The following is a 7,016-nucleotide window of genomic DNA, read 5'->3' as shown; positions in this document are numbered from 1 at the left end:
AATAGAAAATCATCTCTTATCCAAAGGTTAGGGGATAACTTACTGATCACTGAGGGTCTGACTGCTGGAACCCCTAGCAAACCCAAGAACAGGCAGCATGCTCAGCCTCCCCTCCATTCACTGTCTATAGGACTGCCCAAAAATAGCCAAGAGCAGCGCTCCACTAGTTCTGGCAGTCCCACAGACGATGAGTACGACGCGCCCAGGGGATGGGGACGACTCGGTACCCGGGCCTTTGCCTGGTTTTGGGGATGTCGCGGTGGTCGGTTCCTGGGCCCGTACACTGGGGTCACTCTTGAAAAAGGGGATTGAAACTTGGATAAAATAAATAAACAGTTTGTGACGCCACCTGTGGTACTTGGTAATGATTACCAGCGCTGCTTCAGACCTCCGGGGGGGTGATGGGATGGCAGCTGAGGTGTTTCTGCTCCCCACAGGTGCAGTGGGCCCCCGGGGCAGTGTGGAGTTTGGTGGGTGGTGATGCTGGGACTTGTAGTGCAGGCGGGATGGCGCAGCAGGAGTAACTGACAGAGACAGGGGATTCGCTTCAATACCTTTACTGGTGCGGATGTCAGGTACGCTCCAGGGTACTCAGTAGGATGGGTGCACTTCAGGACTTCTCCCCAGTGAGCGGGTATAAGGCCTCCTGGTCCGTGTCTGCCTCTCTGTATGCTCCTGGCCAGCCTGCAACTGGGCCTAGCTTATGTGTCGTGCTGTTCCTTCACCTGTCGCTCAGTAGTAGGACCTTCTGCTGGCAACCACTATCCCTGGTCGTCGGGGCCATCATGGTTCCTGGTCCTGTAATGGGTCTAGCTTCAGGTCTGCCAGGGACTTGTAGTCCTCCTGGAATGCCGGTGGTCCCTACTGGGTATAAAGGACCCTGTAGGCGCGGACCCGGTGTCCGGTTTGTATCTTTGGGGTGAGCCTTGTGATGCTCCTCTGCCCCCTCAACTCCTCTCATCTCTCCTCTTTACCGTCGGCCACACTCGTGGCCCTCAGAACCCAGAAGCAGACGCGCCGCGTCTTCGCTGCTCTCAGCGTCAGCACGCTCTCAGACTCTCTCTGTCTGACTACTAACTCTGACTGAACTGCCTGGCTCCACCCTCCATATATATATATCCCTAACGGGCTCCCTCTGGTGGTATGAGGTGGAAGGGTGGAGGTGTTTGTATGTAGTGAGGGCCTCTTGTGGAGAAGTCCATCCATGCACCCTGGGTCCTGTGGTACCTGTTGTAGCAGGGTGCCGCAAATGGAGTGGTGGTTGAGTATACGCACTGCTCCGTTCATTCTTAATGGGAGTGCTGAAGACCAGCCAAGCACAGAGCTTCAGTCGTCCCATAGAGAATGTATGGTGCAGCACTGATCGACCATCACATCAGTCACAAAGGACTCTTCAAATCCCCAGTTTTCAGGATTGGTGAGGCTCCCAGCAGTCAGACCCCATCCATCGGGAAGTTATCCTATGGATAGGAGATATCTTTTAAACTTTGTACACCCCCTTTGAAGGATTATTCAATCTAATTCTAAAGTCGGGGGATACTGACAGCCGCCCTCCACTAATCACACCATGTTGGCATATTGTAGTGATATCCCACCGCATTGTGATGGAAAGAAGAATATAACTGTATACAGAATAACATGGAGATGTTTGATAGAATCCAGCAGCCCGGAGGTTATGGGAGCGCCGCCAGCTTCTGTACCTCTGTACTAGATGGTATACAGCAGTGACCGTCCCTACACGGGACCCTGATCATCAGGAATATTGCCTCTTACACCCGAGCCCAGGGAATTCTAATTACTAGTGTACACTGTTATATCAGTTTATTATCACCTCCGGCCATGAAAGAATTGTCACATTATTTATTTTATAGAATTTTGTCTAGCATGGAAGTTATGAAACCTTACAAATCCATGCTCAGTACTCTCTATATACATGTATAAATTAGATACATTGTAAATGAAAACATCATATATTTAGGAGTTTGTGAGCTACATATCCATATACTAGATGGTGGCCCGATTCTAATGCATCGGGTATTCTAGAATAGGTATGCGGCCGACCGGGCGCAGTCAGCAGAGCTGTGTTTAAATTTTGCACCAAAATCGCTGATTGGTCACGGTTGCCGGCCTCGACCAATCAGCAAAGCGGTGTTTAAATTTTGCGCCAATACTGCTGATTGATCTCGACCGGCGGCCTCGACCAATCAACGATTTTGGCGCCAAATTTAAGCAACGCTCTGCTGATTGATCTCGGCCGGCGTCCTCGACCAATCAGCAGAGCGTTGCTTAAATATGGCGCCAAAATCGTTGATTGGTCGAGGCCGCCGGTCGCGACCAATCAGCGATTTTGGCGCAAAATTTAAACAACGCTCTGCATCGCTCTGCTCATTGGTCGCGGTCGCCGGTCTCGACCAATCAGCAGAGCGTTGTTTAAATTTGGCGCCAATCTCGCTGATTGGTCGCGGATGGCGGCCGCGACCAATCAGCAGAGCGCTGTTTAAATTTGGCGCCAATCTCACTGATTGGTCGCGGCTGGCCGCCGCGACCAATCAGCAGAGCGGTGTTTGAATTTTGCGCCAAAATCGCTGATCGGTCGCGGGCGGCGGCCGTGACCAATCAGCAAGCCATGTTAGTGAGGACTGGAGAGCGTGTTTAAATTTGACACCAAAATCGTTGATTAGTCGCGACCGCGACCAATCAGCATAGAGGTGTTTAAATTTGGCGAGAATACTGCTGATTGGTCGCGGCCGGCTTCCGCGACCAAACAGCAGAAAGATGCAGAGCGGGGTTTAAATTTGGCGCCAAAATCGCTGATTAATCGCGGCTGACGGCCGCGACCAATCAGCAGAGCGTTGTTTAAATTGGGCGCCAAAATCGATGATTGGTCGCGGTCGGCGGCCTCAACCATTCAGCAGAGCGTTGTTTAAATTTGCCGCCAATTTCGCTGATTGTTCGAGGCTGGCGGCCGCGACCAATCAGCAGAGCGGGGTTTAAATTTGGCGCCAATAATGCTGATGGGTCGCGGCCGGCTACCGCGACCAATCAGCAGAGCGTTGTTTAAATTTGGCACAAAAAACGCAGATTGGTCGCGGCCAGTGGTTGCGACCAATCAGCAGAGTGAGGTTTAAATTTGGCGCCAATACTGCTGATTGATCTCGGCCAGCGACCGATCAGCAGAGCGGTGTTTAAATTTGGCGGCAAAATCGCTGATTGGTCGCAGCTGGAGTCCGCGACCAATCAGCAGAGCGTTGTTTAAATTTGGGGCCAATCTCGCTGATTGGACGCGTCCGGCGTCCGCGACCAATCAGCAGAGCGTTGTTTACATTTTGCGCCAATACTGCTGATTGATCTCGGCCAGCGACCGCAATCAATCAGCAGAGCGCTGTTTAAATTTGGCGCCAATCTCACTAATTGGTCGCGGATGGTGTCCGCGACCAATCAGCAGAGCGTTGTTTAAATTTTGCGCCAAGCTCGCTGATTGGTCGCGGCTGGTGTCCGCGACCAATTAGCACAGCAGTGTTTAAAAGTGGCGGTAAGATCGGTGATTGGTCGTGGCGGCTATTTAAATGTAGCGCCCAAATTGGTGATTGGCCGCGGGCAGCGGCCGCGACCAATCAGCAGAGCGGTGTTTAACTTTAGCGCCAAGATCACTGATTGGTCGCGCTCTCCGCACGCGACCAATCCGCAAATCGTATTGGTGAGGAGCAGGGAGCGTAATCGTATTAGTGAGGACCGGTGGACATGAGCGGGCGCTCGGAGCAGAAGTATCCCGACCCGCAGCGCCGCTCCCCGGTCCTCTCTTCACACCCTAGCCGCTGATGTCCCCACAGTATCCGCATGGTGTTACAGAGGTCCAGACATTTGTGTTAAAAATCGGTGATTGGTCGCGGGCAGCGTCGGCGACCAATCAGCACAGCGATGTTTAACTTTTGCGCTAAGATCAGTGATTGGTCGGGTCCGAAGACCGCGACCAATCATCGAATCGTCTTGGTGAGGACCGGCGCTGCCTCTGTGGCTACTTCCGCTGCGAGAACCCGGGACATAGCGGGCGCTCGCAGGAGAAGTATCCCGACCCGCAGCGCCGCTCCCCTGTCCTCCGTTCCGCATGGAGGTCAGAGGCGCCGGCGGTCCTTCCGCTGATACCGGCCGGGAGATGAGCACCTCGCGCCGGTCATCTCCCGGCTGCATCGCCGCTGAGCTCCGTCCCGCAGATGAGCTGCTAACGGCCGCCATCTTTTTTCAGAAATCCCGCGGCGCTGATTGGCCGCTGGCGGACCAATGAGCAATGCGGGATTTCCTGGACAGACAGACAGACATATGGGATAAGACGATTATATATATAGATACTCCCTGCAACCACTTTGATGTTGCACTTTACTGCAATGCTGTGGCAGCCAAAAAAACGTCATTCTGGCATTTTGATTTTTTCCCCATTACAATGTTTACTGATCAGATTAATTAGGAGACTTGAAGCGGCGATCGTCTGATCGCTTGTGCTGTACATACACTGCAATCTATAGCAGAAATCACCATCTTCTATGAACGCCGGCCCATAGGAGGGTCATAATGACATGTATGGGAGGTCATCAGCAGACCCCCAGCTGTCATGACAACCCATCGGTGCCCCACAATCACGTGGCAGGATGTATGACGCGCTTCCAACCGACGTGCGTTAAATCCCGCTGTCAGTGATTGGTTAATAGCAGCAGGCGGAGCAACAGTACATCAGCAGCTATTAAAGGCAGATGATGGTTGATTAAATCAGTCATCATGTGCAGGGAAATATGTGGGCTCGGTGTGCGAGATCACATCAAAGGCAGGGACACGACCTTTGATGTAAATATACGTCAAAGATGGTGAAGCGGTAGAGCAAAGCACAGGTTGCAGCCTCTTCTCTAATATTCAAAGACTGGCTAAAAATACTCCTGAAAAATACTATGAGGAGGATTTTTACTCTTCTGTAAAAAATGTAGAGCGACCTCTGCAATGCGGTATACATTTCTTTACAATGGGTCCCAATAGTGGACGGATGCCTCATCATCCATCCTGACAGTGGCCACTAGGGGGCCACACACCTTCTATGTGTATGCGCCCAACAATGGCCACAAACGTAATGTGCACCGAGCCCAACAGAGTCATCAGAGAATCCAAGAGTCCCACCCTCAGCCGGCATGCCCCATCGTCACTTCAGCAGAAATACTGCAGCAAGAAGTATTTGTATTAGTAAAATGAACAGTTGCTCCATGATTCCTCAATGTTTTTGCGTCTCTCATCATGTCGGAAGTGTGAGACATAATTCCCAGGTAAGTGTGCACTGTACGGATATAGGATGTAGGATGTGTGCAGCAAGCCATACCTGCAGAGCTTGTAGGAAGCCCAGCTCTTCATCCTTTATGCATCCCATAAACAGGACGGTGAATGTTTCAGGGCCAACGACACGGAATTTTTGTGCAATTTCCTATAAACCCAAGAAGACCATATTAGCTTGTTATTATCCAGCTCGCGACATCACTGCTTGAGTATTGCAAGAAAAATCTAACAAAAATCAAAATCTCAGGGAAAGCGTCACTTTGCCGTTCCCAGAACAGCCGGGTGGCCAGTGAAAAACACAGTGAAGGGGGCGCAGTGCTGCACCAGTGCCCAGGATCAGTGGGGTCCAGCGCCGGACTGGAGTACCTGGGGCCCACCAGGAAAAAATCAATCTTGGGGCCCACCAGCACCATGCAGATACCGTATATAGGAATAACATAAGTCCACAAACTCTTTCAAAATGAATCAACTTTATTAACCAATAAATAACCAATATAACGAATAAATAACAAACTAAAGAAACACTCCTGGCGAAAGAGGAACACTTATCTTATTCACACCAGTGTGTGATAAAGTGCCATAACAGAACAATAACAAGAAATACTTTCAAGGTACATTCTCTTAAAGTATAAGTGCCACAAATTGAACCTGCATCCATCTGGCATCCCAGCAGCCGGCATCATTGTAGCAGCACCAAACTTGGCCGCTGGGAAAAGTAAAAGAATTCTGTAAGCATTTTGGAAGTTTGTATTGCACGATTTCCTCTCCTCTATAATACAATACCATTCAATTGTTAGTGAAAGGCCCAAAACAACAAATAAACTCACACTAACAGTCAATCAGCAGCAAAATTACAAACGTTTTTTTTCAGAACAGAAGATGACATTGCATACGTATTAATAATGTCATCATAGTCTAAGTTCCTTGAAATGTCATACTCAATGTTCAACAGAAGGAGGGACTCTAAAAGCTCCTGTCCAATCGAAGCCCTCAGACGATTTTTTACACTTTTCAGCTTTGAGAACACTCTTTCACATGAAACCTGGGTGCAAGCAAGTGTAAGAAGGGTCTTGTAAACTGCAAAAATGTTTCCATAAGCAGCAGAATGTAAATTGTAGTCATATAAAAGTCTGTAGCAGCAGGAAAGACAGTTTTTTTGCGGGACGAGGTGTACTTTCAGATGCAATCATTTATTTTACCATATAGTGTACAGGGAAATGGCAACAAAAATTCCAAGTGCAGTAAAATTGCAAAAAAAGTGCAATTGCACGTTTGTTTATTGGGTTTTTTAGTCACCATGTTCACTATATGGAAAAACCGACGTGACAGGGTGATGCCTCGGGTCAGTACGAGTTTGTAGATACCAAACATGTATACCTTTACTGGTATCTAAGTGGTGAAAACAAATTCATAAGTTTGAAAAATCACACTTTTCACGCCATGTTCTGCGCACCGTAGTGTTCTCATTTTTTTGGGTCTGGGGCTTTGTGACGGCTTATTTTTTGCGTCTTGAGCTGACGTGCATCTCTGCTGCTCTGTAGTAGTCACAACACAGGGAGAGGTTAACCATCCAAGTATTTAATATGTATTGCAAATAAAGAATGTTCCCATTCTTAATATCCGAAAAAACAAATGACTGACAACTATCCCTAGACTAATAATACCATATAGAAGAGAGAAATACCGCCACACCATGACCAGAACAC

This window comes from Phyllobates terribilis, unplaced genomic scaffold (assembly GCF_046119375.1).
Source record: "Phyllobates terribilis strain yellow unplaced genomic scaffold, ASM4611937v1 Scaffold_245__1_contigs__length_2953440, whole genome shotgun sequence".
Classification (NCBI taxonomy): Eukaryota; Metazoa; Chordata; class Amphibia; order Anura; family Dendrobatidae; genus Phyllobates; species Phyllobates terribilis.
This window is presented reverse-complemented; position numbering follows the sequence as displayed.